Source organism: Lithobates pipiens, unplaced genomic scaffold (assembly GCF_037356315.1).
Source record: "Lithobates pipiens isolate NorthernLeopardFrog02 unplaced genomic scaffold, aLitPip1_a1.2 Scaffold_67, whole genome shotgun sequence".
Classification (NCBI taxonomy): domain Eukaryota; kingdom Metazoa; phylum Chordata; class Amphibia; order Anura; family Ranidae; genus Lithobates; species Lithobates pipiens.
Genome location: NW_027507889.1, coordinates 1,471,163 through 1,491,787, shown reverse-complemented (window position 1 = coordinate 1,491,787; position 20,625 = coordinate 1,471,163). Strand labels below are relative to the sequence as shown.

The 20,625-nt window shown below is 46.8% G+C and overlaps 7 pseudogenes; all 7 read right to left on the bottom strand.

The window, feature by feature from the left end:
* Positions 1-4,454: 4,454 nt before the first annotated feature.
* LOC143959198 (5S ribosomal RNA) lies at positions 4,455-4,571 on the bottom strand (annotated as a pseudogene).
* An 88-nt stretch (positions 4,572-4,659) lies between these two features.
* Positions 4,660-4,778, bottom strand: LOC143959237 (5S ribosomal RNA; annotated as a pseudogene).
* Positions 4,779-4,886: 108 nt separating this feature from the next.
* LOC143959191 (5S ribosomal RNA) lies at positions 4,887-5,005 on the bottom strand (annotated as a pseudogene).
* Positions 5,006-5,364: 359 nt separating this feature from the next.
* LOC143959209 (5S ribosomal RNA) lies at positions 5,365-5,483 on the bottom strand (annotated as a pseudogene).
* A 334-nt stretch (positions 5,484-5,817) lies between these two features.
* LOC143959134 (5S ribosomal RNA) lies at positions 5,818-5,936 on the bottom strand (annotated as a pseudogene).
* A 553-nt stretch (positions 5,937-6,489) lies between these two features.
* LOC143959226 (5S ribosomal RNA) lies at positions 6,490-6,608 on the bottom strand (annotated as a pseudogene).
* Positions 6,609-6,717: 109 nt separating this feature from the next.
* LOC143959232 (5S ribosomal RNA) lies at positions 6,718-6,836 on the bottom strand (annotated as a pseudogene).
* Between the last annotated feature and the right edge of the window lie 13,789 nt (positions 6,837-20,625).

Genomic DNA, 20,625 nt, shown 5'->3' with positions numbered 1-20,625 from the left:
CACTATCTGCATTGCTTATGAATGCTGCTTTGTTGGGACCACAAAAAGCATATGCGCAAGGTGAAATCATTTGCAATGCATTCTACACTGCTCCAAGTTGGGCATATAAATGTGTAGTGGAGGGGAATGAATGGCATTGTAAACAAACAATGCTTCAGTGGGCTTGATTGCACAACACATCATTTGAATTTCATATAAACCAAAGGTCGGCTCTAGTAGAGCAGCAATTTACTATTTACATTGCCTATGAAATGTGCTCTGTTGGGACCACAGAGCATATGCGCAAGGGGAAATCACTGGCAATGCATTCTACACTGCTCCAAGGTGGGCATACTAATGAGCAGCAAACGGGTAGTTAACAGCATTATATACAAACAATGCTACAGTGGGATAAATTGTTGAGAAAATCTGGTCCCCAACCAGAGATGTCAACCAAAAAGAAAGAGCGAGGGGACTATTACGGTGCAGTTCACAAAATATAAAACATTGAAAAAAACAGACATAAAAAAAATTATATCAATTTATTTAAATAAAAACATTTGACAGTACAAATGATCCACAAATGGTGTAAGAAATGACGTATTTCGACTAGTTTCGCTTTTTCAGCTTCCTCGGGAAATACATATGTCTAAAAATATATGTAAAAATCACAATTAGATATGTGGTTAATAGTAATATGTACTACTATTATTACATATTACTATTAACCACATATCTAATTGTGATTTTTACATATATTTTTAGACATATGTATTTCCCGAGGAAGCTGAAAAAGCGAAACTAGTCGAAATACGTCATTTCTTACACCATTTGTGGATCATTTGTACTGTCAAATGTTTTTATTTAAATAAATTGATATAATTTTTTTATGTCTGTTTTTTTCAATGTTTTATATTTTGTGAACTGCACCGTAATAGTCCCCTCGCTCTTTCTTTTTGGTTGACATCTCTGGTTGGGGACCAGATTTTCTCAACAATTTATCTCATACTTATTTTAGGATGAAGGTGCTTTTTGTAATGTTCCAATTGTAATCCAATATTACATTGTGAGGCCATCCATAACTTACACAGAATGCTACAGTGGGCTTGGGAGGGGGTCCTGTCTAAATCCTGCTCTAGCAAATGGGAAGCAAGTGATATCTACGTGCATTGTGCCTGAACCCTACTCTGTTTTTGCTTGCTACTGGCTACACTATACATGGACATTAATGAATAGTTTTCATTGAAAACTTTCATATGGTTTAAATTATGGACGTTTAAACCTATTTGTGTGGGAATGGCATGTGTCATACCTTTTCCCCTATGGGGAGAAGACATCTTGACCCAGTCCCTAAAGTCTGAACCAAGAATAGGGCACGTTGATTTTGGCCTGGCCAAAGTTTGTTGGCTGTAGTATGCACCATACTCATACTCTAACCAAGAAAAGCTAAGAACCATTCCAAGATCAAAACACCGAATTCCCAGGAAGAAAGGATAAACAGTTAGAATAGGATCTGCCATTCACTTCATAGGCCATAACCAAACATTTGGACTGCCTGCCATGTTGCCCTAGAAGCAGTTGGAAGAGAGAGAGAGAGACTGAATCAGATCTAGCCCGGCCTTCTCAGAGGAATGAGCACTCTTCCGCCAGTCCAGCACGAACTGAGATTGACCCAGTCCCTCAGCCTTCTACTTCAGAACAACCTAGCAACCAGACTAGAGGCTTAATTATAGCTTACAATTGAAATGTAAGATGGTCTTCCAACAGCCGCCCTTTACTTCCAGAGAGCGGGGGCTCTCTGTAGACTTTCCCAAGAGGGATCAGACTGAAATCCCTGCTCTCTTTCTTATTCCTAACTCCATCCAGCAACATTTTTGGGTCCACAAAATTCAGTGGGTAAACCCAAGCAATGAGTTCTGATTAAAGCTCATAACTCAGGCAGTTGATTGAGCTATATACTTTTTCATTCCTAACGCAGTCAAGCAATATTTTTGGGTCCACAAAATTCAGTGATGAACCCAAGCAATGAGTTATGATTAAAGCTCATAACTCTGACACTGCTTCTATAGCATGTTAGACAATTTATTTTATCATCCTTAAGCACTTAAGGACCGCCGCATGGCAATGTATGTCGGTGCAGTGGCACCAACAGGCACAAGGGCAGCACAGTGGTGTAGTGGTTAGCACTCCCACCTAGCAGTAAGAAGGGTCACTGGTTCAAATCCCAACCACAACACTACCTGCCTGGAGTTTGCATGTTCTCCTTGTGCCTGTGTGGGTTTCCTCTGGGTACTCCGGTTTCCTCCCACAATCCAAAGACATGCAGGTAGGTTAATTGGCCTCTGTTCAAAATTGGCCCTAGTATATGCATAGGGACCTTGGATTGTGGGCTCCTTGAGGGTAGGGACCAATGTGAGTGTGCAATGTACAGGAATAGGGACAATTGTAGACACTCACTCAGGTTGAACTGGATGGACTGGTGTCTTTTTTCAACCTAACTAACTATGAAACTATGAAAGCACGTACATGTACGTGCTTGCCTTCCAGCGGGTGGGGGGTCCGATCGGACCCCCCTCCCGCTGGATGCGGTGGTCCGTTTCGCTTCAGGAGCCATCCGGGAGGAGCGGATGGCCGTTGGTTTCTGGCCATCCCATCTCGATCGCTCCTGGCGAATGAGAAGCTTCCCCCGCTGTGTATAGTAAACACAGGCAGGGAGGAAGTGATGTCATTCTCCTCGGGGCGGTCTTATTGACCGGACTACGAGGAGAACAGTGAAAGTAAGTGTGCACCAACACTACACTGACATGTAGGCACACATAGACACACAAACCCCCCCTCCCCCTCCCAGTCACAGTGTCACTGATTGCAGTGATCATTTATTTATCGATCACTGCATTTAGTGTGAGTTGTGACAGTAAAAGCTGTCAGGGCAGTTAATGTTAGGTCCGGGGTAGCCCCCTACCCCCCAATAAAGGTTTAACCCCCTGATTGCCCCTAGAGTTAACCCTTTCACCCCCTTTTGCCAGTGTCACTAAGCAATCGTTTTTCTGATCGCTGCATTAGTGTCACTGGTGCCGCTAAGTAGCTAGTTATTTTTTTTAGGTTCACCGCCAGGTTTTTATAGCGCTAGGTACCCCGATATACTACCCAATAATGGTTTTAACCCCCTGATTGCCCCTAGTTAACCCTTTCACCAGCGATCACCGTATAAGTGTCACTGGTGACGCTGGTTAGCCAGTTAGTTATTTAGGTTCCCCGTCAGGTTTTTATTTAGCGCCAGGGACCCCCAAATACTACCTACTAAAGATTTTAACCCCCTGATTGCCCCTAGTTAACCCTTTCACCAGTGATCACCATATAAGTGTTATGGGTGACTCTGGTTAGTTAGTTTGCTTTTTATAGCATCAGGGCACCCACCATTTATTACCCAATAAAGGTTTAAGCCCCTGATCACCCGGCGGGTGATTTCAATTAGGTTTTAGGGTCAGGGTCTTCGTCGCCCAAGGCAGCGCTAGGTTAGTGCCAGTACTGCTAACACCCACGCGCAAAGCATAAACCTCCCCTAGTGGTATAGAATCTGAACAGATCAATATCTGACTGATCAGATCTATACTAACGTCCCCAGCAGTTTAGGGTTCCAAAAAAACGCATTGTTAGCGGGATCAGCCCAGATACCTGCAAGCACCTGCGTTTTTCCCCTCCGCCCAGCCCACCCAAGTGCAGTTTTGATCGATCACTGTCACTTACAAAACACTAAATACATAACTGCAGCGTTCGCAGAGTCAGGCATGATCCCTGCGATTGCTAACAGTTTTTTTGGTAGCGTTTTATATTTAAATCCGGAAGGCAGTGCTTGGTTTTCAGGGTCCCATACGTGGCTAGGCTTCCAAAAAGTCCCACATATGTGGTATCCCCATACTCAGGAGAAGCAGCAGAATATATATTTGGGGTGCAATTCTACATATAACTATGGCATGTGTGAGCAATATATCATTTAGTGACAACTTTTTGTAAACTTTTTTTTTGTATCATTATTCAATCACTTGGGACAAAAAAAAATATTCAATGGACTCAACATTCCCTCAGCAATTTCCTTGGGGTGTCTACTTTCCAAAATTGGGTCATTTGGGGGGGTTTTGTGTTGTTTTGGCATTTTATGGCCTTCGAAACTGTGATAGGTAGTGAGGAGTGAAATCAAAAATTTGCACCCTTAGAAATCCTGAAGGCAGTGATTGCACTGAAGGCAGTGATTGGATTTCGGGGTGCCGTACGCGGCTAGACTCCCAAAAAGTCCCACATATGTGGTATCCCTGTACTCAGGTGAAGCAGCAGAATATATTTTGGGGTGCAATTCCACATATAACTATGGTATTTGTGAGCAATATATCATTTAGTGACAACTTTTTGTAAACCTAGCAACCAGACTAGAGGCTTAATTAAAACAGGTCGTCCACGCCAACAACATATTAAAATAAAGCCTACGGCACCTGGTATTCCCAGAAGGTCTCCCATCCAGGTACTAACCAGGCCCAAACCTGCTTAGCATCCGAGATCAGAGGAGATTGGGCACATTCAGGGTGATGACCACTCTCAACCCTCTTGACAAAGGCCAAGATGGTCACCTCGGCAAACAAGCAGAAAAATAAAACAGGTCGTCGACGCCAACAACATATTAAAAAAAGCCTACAGCACCTGTTATTCCCTGACGGTCTCCCATCTAGGTACTAACCAGGCCCGTCCCCACTTAGCATCCAAGATCAGACAAGATCGGGTGCATTCAGGGTGATGTGGCCATAGGCTACCTTGCTGGCCAATCTCAACCCTCTTGACAAACGTCAAGATGATCAACCTCGGCAAACAAGCAGAAAAATAAAACAGGTCGTCGACGCCAACAACATATTAAAAAAAGCCTACGGCACGTGGTATTCCCAAGAGGTCTCCCATCCAGGTACTAACCAGGCCCAAACCTGCTTAGCATCAAAGATCAGACGAGATCGGAAACATTAAGGGTAATGTGGCCGTAAGAGGTCTTGCTGTCCACTCTCAACCCTCTTGGCAAACGCCAAGATGGTCACCTCGGCAAACGCCAAGATGGTCACCTCGGCAAACAAGCAATAAAATAAAACAGGTCGTCGACGCCATCAACATATTAAAAAAAAGCCTATGACACATGGTATTTCCAAAGGTCTCCCATCCAGGGACTATCCAGGCCCGACCCTGCTTAGCATCCGAGATCAAACTATATCTGGCGCATTCAGGGTGATGTGGCATTAGGCGATCTTGCATGCCACTCTCAACCCTCTTGACAAACTCCAAGATGGTCACCTCGGCAAACAAGCAGTAAAATAAAACAGGTCATCGATGCCAACAACATATTTAAAAAAAAGCCTACGGCACCCGATATTCCCAGGCGGTCTCCCATTCAGTTACTGACCAGGCCCGACCCTGCTTAGCATCCGAGATCAGACGATAGCTGGCGCATTCAGGGTGATATAAACATAGGCAATTTTGATCGCCACTCTCAACCCTCTAGACAAAAGCCAAGATGATCCCCTCGGCAAACAAGCAGAAAAATAAAACAGGTCGTCGATGCCAACAACATATTTAAAAAAAGCCTACGGCACCTGGTATTCCCAAAGGTCTCCCATCCAGGGACTAAACAAGGCCAACCCTGCTTAGCATGCGAGATCAGCCAAGATAGGGCACATTCATGGTGATGTGGCCTTAGATGATCTTTCAGTCCACTCTTAACCCTCTTGACAAACGGCAAGATGGTCACCTCAGCAAACAAGCAGAAAAATAAAACAGGTCCTCGAAGCCAGCAACATATTAAAAAGACGCCTACAGCACCTGGTATTCCCAGGCGGTCTCACATCCAGCTACTAACCAGGCCCGACACTGCTTAGCATCTGAGATCAGACGAGATCGGGCGCATTCAGGGAGATGAAGCCGTAGGCAATCTTGCTGGCCACTCTCAACCCTCTTGACAAACGCCAAGATGGTCACCTCGGCAAACAAGCAGTAAAATAAAACAGGTCGTCGATGCCAACAACATATTAAAAAAAAGCCTACGGTACCTGATATTCCCAGGCGATCTCCCATTCAGTTACTAACCAGGCCGACCTAGATGCTTAGCATCTGAAATCAGACGAGATCGGACTCATTCAGGGTGATGAGGCCATAAGCGATCTTCCTTACCACTCTCAATCCTCTTGACAAAGGCCAAGATGGTCACCTCGGAAAACAAGCAGAAAAATAAAACAGTTCGTTGTTGCCAACAACATATTAAAAAAGCCTACAGCACCTGGTACTCCCGAGCAGTCTCCCATCCAGTTACTAACCAGGCCCAACCCTGCCTAACATCCTAAATCAGGCACATTCAGGGTGATGTGGCCGTAGGCAATCTTGCTGGCCACTCTCAACCCTCTTGACAAACGCCAAGATGGTTATTTCGGCAAACAAGCAATAAAATAAAACAGGTCGTCGATGCCAACATCATATTAAAAAAAAAGACTACGGCACCTGGTATTCCCATGTGGTCTCCCATACAGGTACTAACCAGGCCCGACCCTGCTTAGCATCCGAGGTCAAACGAGATCGAGCGCATTCAGGGTGATGTGGCCATAGGTGATCTTGCTGGCCACTCTCAACACTCCTGACAAACGCCAAGATGGTCACTTTGGCAAACCAGCAGAACAATAAAACAGGACATCTACGCCAACAACATATTAAAAAAAAAGCCTATGGCACCTGGTGCTCCCATGCGGTCTCCCATTCAGGTACTAACCAGGCCCGACCCTGCTTAGCATCCAAGATCAAATGAGCTTGAGTGCATTCAGGGTGATGTGGCCGTATGCGAGCTTGGTGGCCACTCTCAACCCTCTTGACAAACGCCAAGATGGGCACCTCGGCAAACAAGCAGAAAAATTAAACAGGACGTCGACGACAACAACATATTTAAAAAAGCCTACGGCACCTGGTACTCCCAAGCGTTCTCCCCTCCAGGTACTAACCAGGACCGCCCCTGCTTATCATCTGAAATCAGACTAGTTTGGGCGCATTCATGGTGATATGGCCATAGGCTATCTTGCTGGCTACTCTCAACCCTCTTGACAAACGCCAAGGTGGTCACCTCAGCAAAGAAGCAGAAAAATAAAACAGGTCGTCGATGCCAACAACATATTAAAAAAAAGCCTACGGCACCTGGTATTCCCAGCCGGTCTCCCATCCAGGTATTAACCAGGCCCGACCCTGCTTAGCATCCGAGATCAACCGATATCTGGCGCATTCAGGGTGAAATGGCAATCGCATCGCCCCGAGCACATGGCATCACATCGAAACCCATCTCCCCCAGCACATCGAATGGCATCTCCCCCAGTGCATCGCATCTCCCAAAGCACATCGCATCACCCCAACATATCGAATCGCATCAGCACATCGAATGGCATCGGCACATCGAATCGCTTCGCCCCAACACATCGAATCCCACCGCCCAATCGCATCGCATCTCACCAGAACATCGAATCGCCCCAAAGCACATTACATCACTCGCAACACATCAAATCGCATCGCCCCAGCACATCACATCGCACTGCCCCAGCTCATCGCATCTCCCCCAGCACATCAAAACGCATCACACCCAGCACATTGCATCACCCCCAGAGCACTCACTTCAGTAGAATTTAGGGAAAGGGCGATTGAGGCAGCTCTCGCATTTCCTTGAATACAATTTTTTTCTTTGAAGCAGTACTCACCCTGGTCTTAGCTATTTATTGTATCACATGGTGGCACCAGGAAAACGTACCTCTGCTGTGCATATTATGAGGGGCTCCCACCATCCCTGTGCTGTGCTGACTTCCTCCTGGGGCTGTACCTCTGCTGTGCATATTATGAGGGGCCCCCGCCATCCCTGTGCTATGCTTATTATGAGGGGCTCCCACCACCCCTGTGCTGTGCTGACTTCCTCCTGGGGCTGCTTATTATGAGGGGCTCTCACCATCCCTGTGCTATGCTGACTTCCTCCTGGGGCTGTACCTCTGCTGTGCATATTATGAGGGGCTCCCACCATCCCTGTGCTGACTTCCTCCTGGGGCTGTACCTCTGCTGTGCATATTATGAGGGGCTCCCACCCTCCCTGTGCTATGCTCATTATGAGGGACTCCCACCATCCCTGTGCTATGCACATTATGAGGGGCTCCCACCATCCCTGTGCTATGCTGACTTCCTCCTGGGGCTGCTCATTATGAGGGGCACCCACCATCCCTGTGCTGTGCTGACTTCCTCCTGGGGCTGCTTATTATGAAGGGCTCCCACCATCCCTGTGCTATGCTGACTTCCTCCTGGGGCTGTACCTCTGCTGTGCATATTATGAGGGGCTCCCACCATCCCTGTGCTATGCTCATTATGAGGGGCTCCCATCATCCCTGTGCTGTGCTGACTTCCTCCTGGGGCTGCTTATTATGAGGGGCTCCCACCATCCCTGTGCTATGCTGACTTACTCCTGGGGCTGTACCTCTGCTGTGCATATTATGAGGGTCTCCCACCATCCCTGTGCTATGCTTATTATGAGGGGCTCCCACCATCCCTGTGCTATGCTCATTATGAGGGGCTCCCAGCATCCCTGTGCTATGCTGACTTACTCCTGGGGCTGCTTACGGTGCAGATGTCAGTGCTGTATATCACGGTGCTGGTGTCAGTGCTGTATATCACGGTGCTGGTGTTAGTGCTTTATGTCACGCTGCTGATGTCAGCGCACTCTATCACGGTGCAGGTGTCATTGCTGTATGTCACGCTGCTGATGTCAGTGCTCTCTATCACGGTGCTGGTGTCAGATCACTCTATCACGGTGCAGGTGTCATTGCTCTGTATGTCACGCTGCTGATGTCAGTGCTCTCTATCACGGTGCTGGTGTCAGATCACTCTATCACGGTGCAGGTGTCATTGCTGTATGTCACGCTGCTGGTGATCATCTCCTGCACCCTCTTCTTTGCCTACCCTGACCTTCCTTCTCCTCCATTGCCTTCATGCGCTCCACAGTCCTGAATTGTCACAATTTCACATATAAAAAAAGAATGCTTGTAGTTGTCGATCCCAGATTCACCTCATACATGTGTTATGTCATTGGCCATGTGGTGGGACTATGTTTGCACAGCTAGTAATTATTTTGTGGCTGCAAATTTGACCTGTAGGTTTGCAAAGTTCTCCTCCCATTGAAGTCAATGGGGCCTGCCGCGAACGTTATGGTTCGCGAACTATCGGTCGCGTTCGCGAAACGTCCCGTCGGAAGTTCGTCCATCACTACTAACCAGGCCCAACCCTGCTTAGCATCCGAGATCGGGCGCTTTTAAGGTGATGTGGCTGTAGGCAATCTTGCTGGCCACTCTCAACCCTCTTGACAAACGCCAAGATGGTCACCTCTGCAATCAAGCAAAAAAATAAAACAGGTCATCGACGTCAACAACATATTAAAGAAATAGCCTACGGCACCTGGTATTCCCAGATGGTTTGTAAGAGGGGGGTACTGGGGGGTAGGTTTGGGTGGGCCTAAAAATCATATAAATCATGGCTCCTGTATATCCTGGATCAGGGATAAGGCTAGTAAGGGGGGTATCACTTGATAAATTGACCACCCAATGCCTGCAATATTGTAAGGTAGTGAGCGGGCTCCTGCTTTCAGGGTAGTATGATGTTTAGTAAAGTATATAGAATTACTAGCTCCTCTATGATGATATGAGGTCTGCAATATGAAGAATAGTTCATATAAGGCATAGAGGTAACTGCCAATATAAATGTCGCAGCAGGGCACAAGATCGGATCAGTCACTAAAATATACCAAGTGCTCTGTTCGATGTATACTTTACCGATAGGTATCTCGGGTCCTTCTGGGCGCTCATTCGGCTGTGGTAATGTTCAGTTAGAGAGTAAAAGGCTACAACTATATGGGATCCGAGCAGGAATGGTGTCTAGTCGAGTGCATGCGTTGAATGCTCTCTCGTCTGACGGATTGGAGGCCCAGGACTGCTCCAGTTAGAAATCATGTGTTAACCGGAGTCGGGGATATTGAAGCTAGTGTCTGTAGTCTTTCAAGGCAGGTGAGTAAGGAAATGGTCCATATGCACGGCAGAGGAAAGGAGAGCGGCACTAGGCAGGGTATGAAGCATGTAGGCTAATCCACCGTCGCATGGGTGTCCCGGAGCTCTCGTGAGGCGACAGGTCTAGCGGTCCCTGTGTGCTCTGTGAGGTAGCGGGGCCGAAGTCGGGCTCGTCGGTGGGTGGCGGGGTCGGTGTCCCCCAAGTGGTCTGAAAGTGGATGGCGACCTATGTCTGCGAGATCTGGACAGTTGAGTTTCCATGAGATCTTCAGTGCTGTGGGTGTTGGGTGAAATGTGGACCCGAAAATCTCACAAAATTGTCATATTATCAGTTTATTTCCCACACACAGCATATGCATACCACAAATTACACCCCAAAACACATTCTGCTATTACTCCCGAGTACGGCAATACCACATGTGTGAGACTTTTACACAGTGTGGCCACATACAGAGGCCCAACATGCAGGGAGCGCCATCAGGCGATCAGGAGCACCCAGGACAATTCTGACATTTCTTTCTTACATGTAAAAATCATCATTTATTTGCTAGAAAATTACATAAAATCCCAAAACATTATATATGTTTTTTTAGCAAATATCCTGGAGAATACAATGGTGGTCGTTGCAACTTTTTTATCTCGCCCGGTATTTGCACAGCAATTTTTCAAATGCTTTTTTTTGGAAAAAAAAACAGTTTTGTGCTTAAAAAAAAAAAAAACACAGTAAAGTTAGCCCAATTTTTGCATAATGTGAAAGATGAAGTTACGCTACCTAACATGTCACTCTTCAAAATTGCACACGCTCGTTGGAATGGCGCCAAGCGTCTCTACTTAAAAATCCCCATAAGCGATGATTTAATTTTTTTTTACTGGTTATATGTTTTGAGTATAACGGCAGGGGTGAAAGCACAGCATCACATTATTAAAGGAAGTAGAGCCCATTATGTTATGGGCGGAAAGAAATTTGTTGGATTTAAAGGCAGTTTACCTTTCGGGCCGTTTGAATCAGCAGGCGGATCGCCTATCACGTTGTTTTCCAGACAGCAACGAGTGGGCAGTACACCCATCAGAGTTCAGTTGGATCATGAGTCTGCAGAAGCCACCAGAAATAGAACTTTTTGCTTCTCCAATTAATGCGAAGCTGCCGAGATTTCCATCCCATCTGCCTCATCCCCGTGCAGAAGCAGTAGATGCCCTCTCGAGTCTGTGGCGATGCGAGACCGCATATGCGTTTCCCGCCAGACCCTTGATTGCAAAGTTTTTAATCAGATTATCGATGGAGCCAGTCAGAGTGATAGCTATTCTGCCGTACTGGCCGAAGAGGCTGTGGTTCCCTTGGGCAATGAACCTCAGCGTATGCCCCGCCGTTCAAGATCCCAGTGTTCCCGCAGCTTCTCTCACAGGGGAAATTGGTGCACCCAGCTCCTCACAAACTGAATCTACATCTTTGGATCTTGAGCAGCAGAATTTCATTAGGATTCTCAGTGGGGGGGATTTCGGTGTTTTTGGTTACTGACAGGGGCGGACTGACCAGTCGGTCACTCGGGTGCCGCCCAAGGTCATTAGGGGCCCGGCCCGGTCTCGGCCACATGAGAGGCCACTTGAAGCAGCTGTGCCGTATCACATGCCGCGATCATGCCGATTACAATACTGCTAACGGTACTTCTAACGGCGCACTGCTCCCCTGCGCCCCCTCCTTCCCTCCCGTCCGTCCCAGGTGATGTCACAATGCATACCATACAAGCACCTAGGATGGACGGGAGGGGAGGAGGGGCCGGCGGGGAGCAGCGCGCCGTTAGCAGTATTGTAATTGGCATGCTCGCGGCATGTGATACGGGCACAGCAGAAGAGTGGAGGGGCCGGCGGGGAGCTGCGCCGTTATTATCAGCATCTGGTAAGTGAAGCCTGGGCCTGCCACAAGTGATGGGAGGCAGCGGTACAGAATGCATCGGGCCCCGGATCCCCCCTAACCCACAGTGTCCCCCTCTGTGAGTGCCCCCCCGTGTGTGAGTGCCCCCGTGTGTGAGTGTCCCCCTGTGTGTTTGTCCCCCTGTGCCCCCATGTGAGTGTGTCCCCCTGTGTTTGTGTCCCCGTGTGTGTGTGTGTGTGTGTCCCCCTGTGTGAGTGTCCCCCTGTGTGAGTGTCCCCCTGTGTTTGTGTCCCCATGTGTGTGTGAGTGTCCCCCTGTGTTTGTGTCCCCGTGTGTGTGTGTGTGTAAATGTCCCCCTGTGTGAATGCCCCCGTGTGTGTGTCCCTGTGTGTGTCTCCCCGTGTGTGTGTCTCCCCGTGTGTGTGTGTGTGTTTCCGTGTGTGTGTCTCGCCGTGTGTGTGTGTCTCCCCGTGTGTGAGTGTCCCTGTATGTGTGTGTGTGAGAGTGTCCCCCTGTGTGGTGAGTGTGTGTCCACCTGTGTGTGTGTGTGTCCCCCTGTGTGTGTGTCCCCCTGTGTGTGAGTGTGTATCCCCGTGTGTGTGTGTGTGTGTGGTGTGAGTGTGTGTGTGTCCCCCCTTTGTGTAGTGTGTGTGAGTGTCCCCGTGTGTGTGTCCCCGTGTTTGAGAGAGTGTGTCCCCCTGTGTGTGTGTGTCCCCCTGTGTGTGTGCCTCCCCTTGTGTGTGTGTGTGTGTCTCCCCCTGTGTGTGTGTGAGAGAGTGTCCCCTTGTGTGAGTGTGTATGTCCCCCTGTGTGAGTGTTTTCCCCTTGTGTGAGTGTCCCCCTGTGTTTGTGTGTGTGTGTGTGTGTGTGTGTGAGTGAGTGTCCCCCTGTGTGAGTGTCCCCCTGTGTGAGTGTTTTCCCCCTGTGTGAGTGTTTTCCCCTTGTGTGAGTGTCCCCCTGTGTTTGTGTCCCCCTGTGTTTGTGTGTGTGTGTGTGAGTGTCCCCCTGTGTGAGTGTCCCCCTGTGTGTGTCTCCCCGTGTGTGAGTGTCCCTGTATGTGTGTGTGAGAGTGTCCCCCTGTGTGAGAGTGTCCCCCTGTGTGGTGTAAGTGTGTGTCCACCTGTGTGTGTGCCCCCCTGTGTGTGTGCCCCCCCTGTGTGTGTGTCTCCCTGTGTGAGTGTGCGTGTCCTCCTGTGTGTGCGCGTGTGTGTGTGGTGTGAGTGTGTGTGTGTCCCCCTTTGTGTGGTGTGTGTGAGTGTTCCCGTGTGTGTGTCCCCCTGTTTGAGAGAGTGTGTCCCCCTGTGTGTGTGTGTGTGTCCCTGTGTGTGTGCCTCCCCTTGTGTGTGCCTCCCCTTGTGTGTGTCTCCCCTTGTGTGTGTGTGTGTGTGTGTTGAGATGGGTGACTAGATTAGTAGTGGCCGCCGACAGTTCCCCCTGTAGCATATTCTTAAACCGAGCCAGCAGGGGTACTCGGGTACTCTGACGGGCTGGTGAGGGGTTCTCTTTATTGGGGGGGTGTAAATCAGTGTGATTGGTGTACACTAGACGGTAACGAGATGTTACCACAATCGCCTCCTCACACACGATTAGTGTGTGTGAGGAGGAGAACCCGGTAACATCTCATTACTGCGGTTTGTTTACGTTCTGTGACCGGCTGTGATTGGACACAGCCGGGCACGTGGTAAAGAGCCAATTTCTTTGGCTCTTTACTGTGATCAGGGTTGGGCTGTCAGCCTGACAAGTTGCATCCCCGATCGCCGCTCTGCACGTGCCCTAGGCGTGTGCACGAGCGCTGTGAATGTGCACAGTACATGTGACTGGCTGTGATTGGACACGGCCGGTCACATGTATCGGGAGGAGGATGGGGATGGCAATTACACAGATCGGGGATGGGCTGTTTGAGGGACACGCCTCATCCACAATTGCTGCATTGTGGGCCCCCGGGGGCCCGCAGGAGTGTCAAAATACAGAAGACTTCATGACTCCCACCCAGGATGGGAGATCCATCTATGGGTGTCATTTGGCTATGGCCTGGTATTGAAGTGGTTAAAAAGGTATAAAAGCTGTCAAACTCTATGTGCCCACAAGCCAGAACCAAGCTTATCCAGCAGTGTGTATGGGGTAGAAAATATCGGCATAGGGCATGGCCTGGAGAGCAATGGAGTAGTATGCATGCAGTGAGAGCCCATACTCCTGCATTAATCCTGCTCGGTTTTGTCTGGCCTCCACAACACAGCAGTCCTGCCTTACCCTCTATGGACCCTGGAACCTCTTAGTGTGGGGTGCCGTCCGTGGCAGCCGTTGCAGAGCTTACTCATCCCGCAACTGCCAGTAGTAAAGTCTGCAGCTCCGGCCTAGCACCCGGAGCAGAGCCACCTTGCTCCACCTGGAGACAGCCCCTGCAAGCTCTTCCGGCCTCCCTGACTGCCCTGAGCCCAGTATTCCCCCCCCCTGCTACAGCCACCAGACCTATTGACTCTTTGGGTCCAATTTAAAAATGTTCACTTAGCGGTGTATGTGCATATATATATATATATAATTTTTTTTTTTGTTTAGGGCTGTGAAAATTAACCACTACAATATAGGGCACTTTCGCCCCCTTCCTTCCCATCCCAATTTTCAGCTTTCACCGCTCTTGCAATTTCAATGACAATTGCGCGGTCATGCTACATTGTACCCAAATTAAATTTTTATTTTGTTAGCACAAATAGAGCTTTATTTTGGTATTTATTCACAACTTTTTTTTTTTTGATATAAGCGCAAAAGAGGAAATTTGGAAAACAATATTTTCTTTTTTCTATTTAAAAAAATCAAAAAATCAAATTGTCAAATTTAAGCCAAAATGTATTCTGCTACATGTTTTTGGTAAAATTCTGTTAAGTGTATAATAGGTTTGTGTGATCAGACATATGTACGCAAATGATCATGTACATATGTGTGCAGGTGATCATTGGGACATGTGATTTTAGTGGGACATATGTTTTTTTATTTGAGGACATGTCTTTTTATTATTTGGGGACATGTGTGTTTACACTAGACTAGTGATTCGTGAGTAAACTGTAAAAACGGCTCATACTCACTGATCACCAGCCGGGTGCAGCGATCTGCTCTCCTTAGCGACTGCTTCCGTGTGAGGAGAACCAATTGCCTAGGAACCGGCTGTTTTGATCACATGACGGCTGTGATTGGAGATGGCTGTCATGTGATCAGGAGGGCCAATCACAGAGCCCTCCTGCCGATCCGAGATGCGCCGTGTCCAGGTGACACGAGCACATCGGGATCGTGCCTCTGCGCTGGATCCCCCTCCTTCTGAAGGATGTTCCTGAACGTCCAGTCAGGAGGCGGCTCCCACCCGGCCGTATATGTACATTGGCCAGGTGGGAAGTAGTTAAAGATTAATTCTTCGATCAATCGTAATTTTTTTGACCGGGTCTTCAGGGAGATCTGGTGACGTCACTGGACTCCTCCCTTCCCCAAGTGCCTCCGTAGGGGCAGGGAAGGGGGGGGATGAGTGCGGTGACATTGAAGTTTCTGAACGTAACATGTATGGGGGACGAGCTACGCATGCCACCCGCTGCTGACCTACGGAATTAACACGATTGTCGACTTTACATGCTGTGTTTTTATCATCTTTGTGTGAGTAGTTTGTGTTTGAACACAAAAATTAAATCTTGTACTATAGCGGTGAGCACTTTGATCTTTTCTTTCTACCCATGACCTGAGATTGTGAGAATAGTTTATGGTCCCTTTTGATACCTGCATGCATGACCACCTGTTTGCCCAGGAGTCCATGCCATAAGGTGAGAGATTAGTTAGACCGGAGGTGGAGGGATTGTCAGGCTACTGTGGAGAAATAAATTCAAACTGTAGCACTGACTTAAGTATTTAAGTGTTTTGTGTGAAGTTAAGTCATGGATTGTGGAAACAAACTAGTGTCAGGTGATTGTATATAGTTTATACCACATTTAACACTGACTTATGCAGAGTTGCAATGCAAGGAGTTTTTAATCAGTAACAGTGTATGTATATCTCTATATCTCTATATCTCTATCTATCACATACTTTTTATAACATGAAATGGGGCGTTTGGTTTATTAAGCTTACCATTTAGTTGGTTTTGAGACTCTGTAATATTGCCAAAAACTTGTGAAGTTAGTGAGTCACTTGCATATCTCACCCAGGTGTGTGGAACTTCAGGTCTTGGCTTAGAATCTCTGAAGTAATTGAAAACAGGACTGAATATTTTTTTTTTTTTTTTTTTTTTAGATGGGACAAATCACTACTAGGCACTTAAATTCAGAGGTTTGTGGTACTTGCAACCAATAAGTATCGGTGTGGGTGGAATGGTACGCAGTAAACTGTTAACAAAGGTGAACTTGGCTTTTAAGTTACTGCTTAGTGGGGAGTACCTGTGCATCTTACACACGTGGTCTGTCCTGCAACCTCAGGCGCATCGGTGTTTACAAGTGTAAGCACTTGTATGTGTGAATTAAGTTTCTTTGGAGCATGAAAGCACCAGAACCATGTTGCTCTGTTTGTAGACTCTGATATGCTGAGTTTTTAATTGTGCTGGGCAGGATAGAATAAATCAGAATTTAGTCCTGCCCAGTTATATATGCCTGAAAAAGGAGTGTGGCTATCCAAACATCAATAGCACGCCGGCTCTGAAACGCATTGCATGTTAGTGACGTCACGGCCCACCGCCACAGCCACTAGTGCACAATCTTTGTGGAATCTCTTAATGCTGCACCAGGTCAGCACTTTGAGGACTTGCTGTGACCTGCAGTTCCACGCCATCCAAATTGTTTGTGCAGTATCCTCCAAGTCTGAAGAGGATTGACTGCAACTTGTAGTCCCACCTTACCACCCCAGAGATGTGCCTGAATTTATCTGTTCTGTTCTATGTGAGTGGATATTTTTGTATACAGATACATATTCAGAGGCACCCCTCTCCTTGGTTTTTTTTTTCCCTTGGCTTCGCCAGCACTTCTGGTCCTCGTGACAGCCCTGACGGGCTTGCCTATTTTATTTATTTTTTCCCCTGTATTTACTATTGGACTATTATGGACTACATATTGCCATTTTGAGGTATCTGAGCATTGCACCTTTTTTTTTTTTTTTTGTCAAACAGTTATATATGTCGACCAGTGTGAACAGGGAGAGTCCCTCCCTCCCCAGATCCCTGCTCTCTGAAGTCATTAATTTACATATGTAAGAAAGAACCCCTTTCATAATAATCTCCCACAGACCTTCCTCTGTCATCTTTCAGTAAGTCACTCTTTGGCATGTCGCTAGATCCACTGCAAACCTAAAGTGGGTTATCTTTTTAAAGCTAATAGTGTTCCCTTTGATTTATAAAGGGAAACGCCATCTCAAAATGAGTTTCTCTTTAATATCCATAACAGACCCTGGTTCAGAATGAGGGCATGCTAGGATTTTAAAAGGGAACTCTGGCCAAAATTAAACGCTGTGTAGCGTTTCCCTTTTATAATGACAGACCCTCTTCCAGGAATAGGGTCAGCTATGATTATGAAAGGCAACTTCATTGCAAAAATGTAAAACCCTGTAGGGTTTCCCTTTACATACATTATGAACCCCTATTCTTTAAATGCCTGTTACATTAAACATTCCATACCAGACCTTCATTCGGGATTGCATGCCATGAATAGAAGCTGCAAAACTGCTCCAAAAGTAATGTGTGTGGTTTTCTCTCCAATATCCATACCAGACCTTTATCCAGGAATATGGTCAGCTTCATCAAAGCCAACTGAGATTGCCTTTTAATATCGCAATCCTAATCCTTGATTGACATCTGCTGATTCTAAAGAGTCACTCCACTGCAAAACTAAAGTGTAGTGGTCTCCTTTATATCCATTTGAGACTCTAATGCTAGATGAGGGTCTAGTATGGATAATAAAGTGGAACATCGGAGCTTGCAAAAAAAAATTGGTGGGTTCCCCTTTAATACCTGACCCTCATCTAGTATTATGGTCTGATTATTAAAGGGCACTCCATTGCAAAAATTAAAAGCATCGTGGGTATCTTCAACTTTAATATCCTAAAACCCTAATCCAGGAATAGGGTCAGATACGAACTATAAAGTGCAACTCTCTCTCAAAGCTAGCACGTGATGTTCCCCTTAAAGTGGAAGTAAACCCATCGATTTAAACAGTTTAAAAAAAAAAGGCATGCCGGGAATGCTAACTGCACATTAGCTGTGCTCTCAGCCAAACTATCAAACCATCCAATGGATGGTGTCGTAATGAATCGCATGTGCAGCACCATAGCAGTTGAAGATTAAACTGAGGCAAAGAGGCAACTTCCTTGGCTGAAAACAAAGAAAAATAAGGGGAGTTTACTTCCACTTTAAATCTCCATGCCAGCTTCTTATCCAAGATTAAAGGGGTTGTAAACCCTTTGTTTTTCACCTTAAGGCACTCTATCTCCCCAGAGCCACCCCTTTTTTATTTGCCTGACCCTGATATTACCAGTGATGCGAACAAGCCCAGCAGCTGCAGCCGCTGTCTCGGGTCCTTATTGGATGGCTTGATAGCAGCAGCCATTGGCGGCTGCTGTCGGTCAAATCCATACACAATCTTAATCCAGAATTAACACAATTCCTGTAACAAGTACAGAGCAGTTCCTTCTCACGGCTGCCAAAACAAGCAGCAAAAGTCAATGTTTATCAACTGTTGAAAGATGAAAAACATTGTATCGTTGATCAAGGGGATGAACTTTGGTCTGCAAATGAGGTCAGTTTAACCACTTAAAGTGGCTAAGCCACTCTAACCTGTATATACCATCAGCACTATCTCCTATTGTAGTATCCCTCTCTTTATTTATTTTTGGCGTGAGCCACCGGGGGGGATCTGACTCTGGCGATCTGACTCTGGCCCCATATTGCTAATTAGCAACTGGTTGTTGCAGTTGTTTGGCACCAACCTGGGACCAGCTTCGGATCACACTGGCGTCCGGACATATGTTTTATGTAAGCACTGTTTTTTTGTGTATATGTTCCTTCTTTGTTAGTGTCTGTTGGGACTGAGTATTGGTATTCGATCAACAGTGAATACATTAGGTTATTTTATGGTGGCCTCTCTATATAGACTTTCAAGCCTCTTTTAGTGAACTTTATACATTAAAGTGGAGTATATTTTCCCTAATTTCTAATGAATGAAAATGTTGATATTTTTTTAGGGATGCACCGAAATTTCGACCGCTGAAACATATCGGCCGAAAATGCCCTTTTCGGCTATTTGCCGAAAGAGAAAAACGGCCAATAATGGAGCCGAAAATGGGGCGTGGCCTGGGTGGGGGTGGGTCTCCGCCCCCCACCCCTGGTGCCGCCCATCATGAAAAGCTAGATCATGCTATAGTGCAGGGGAGCCGCCTCTGCCGCCTGTTTGATCCCAGTGCCGGGAACATCACAGCTTTCAGTTCAATAGCTGTGTTCCCGGCCACACGCCGTTACATACAGCCCCTCCCCCTTGTCCGGGCACTTTGATAGACAGATCACCCGCAGGATTGGACGGAAATGAAAGCTGTGATGTTCCCGGCGCTGTGATCAAACAGGCGGCAGAGGTGGCTCTCCTCTTCTCTCTTCCCTTCACAGGCTGGCTGCAATAATAAGGGGACACGCTGGCTGCAATAATAAGGGGACACGCTGGCTGCAATAATAAGGGGACACGCTGGCTGCAATAATAAGGGGACACGCTGGCTGCAATAATAAGGGGACACGCTGGCTGCAATAATAAGGGGACACGCTGGCTGCAATAATAAGGGGACACGCTGGCTGCAATAATAAGGGGACACTGACCATTTCCTGTACCATGTCCCCTGTCTCTGACCATCTCCTGTACAAAAATATATTTTTTAAAATATGTTTCGGTATCGGTGCTGTTTCGGTTTTCAGCCTAGTGTATTTTTCATTTTCGGTATCTGTTTCGGCACCAAAAAACCCATTCGGTGCACCCCTATATTTTTTGAAATGTTGGTGTTTTGCTCCTCAGTGAGCCTCACTTTTCTCTGGGTCACTTGTCTTTAGGAACCCATGTTTTTGGTTCATGTACTGTGATAGAGGTTAGAGGACTTTTTTAATACCCTTTTCTGACACTTTTTAAATATATTTTTTTTTCTTCAGCCTACTAATTAAGGGGAGTGTTTAATTGAACACAGGTGCTTGAGGTCTATATAACTTTGTGTAGAACTCATGTGAGCCTGCTCATCTTGACTCTGCTGGAACTCTAAGTGGAACTGGTCAAAGTGGTGAGTTAAAAACCGGGGTTGTAGTACCCGTGTAGTGTATCGTTAGTACTTGTATATTGTGGGTGCCCGCTGGTCTGTGAGTACCTGTGTACTGTCTCGTTGAGTATTAGGGTCAAGAAGCTAGTTAGGTAATTTGGACTGGGTATAATCTCTAATCCTCAAATTAATAGGTACGATGACTGGCGTTTGTGATAGACCACCCAATGTTAATGAGAAGGTGGAGACTCCGCTCCTTGCACAGATAGAAAGGGCTGGGACAGTGATGGGGATTTTAACTACATAGAAATTGACTGGGGTAATGGCACTGCTGGGACAGGTAAAGGGCAAAAATGTATAAACCTATTACAGGACAATTTTATGGTCCAGTTTGAGGCCCCAACTAGGAATCATGCTCTGTTGGACCTGGTGATCTCAAACCGT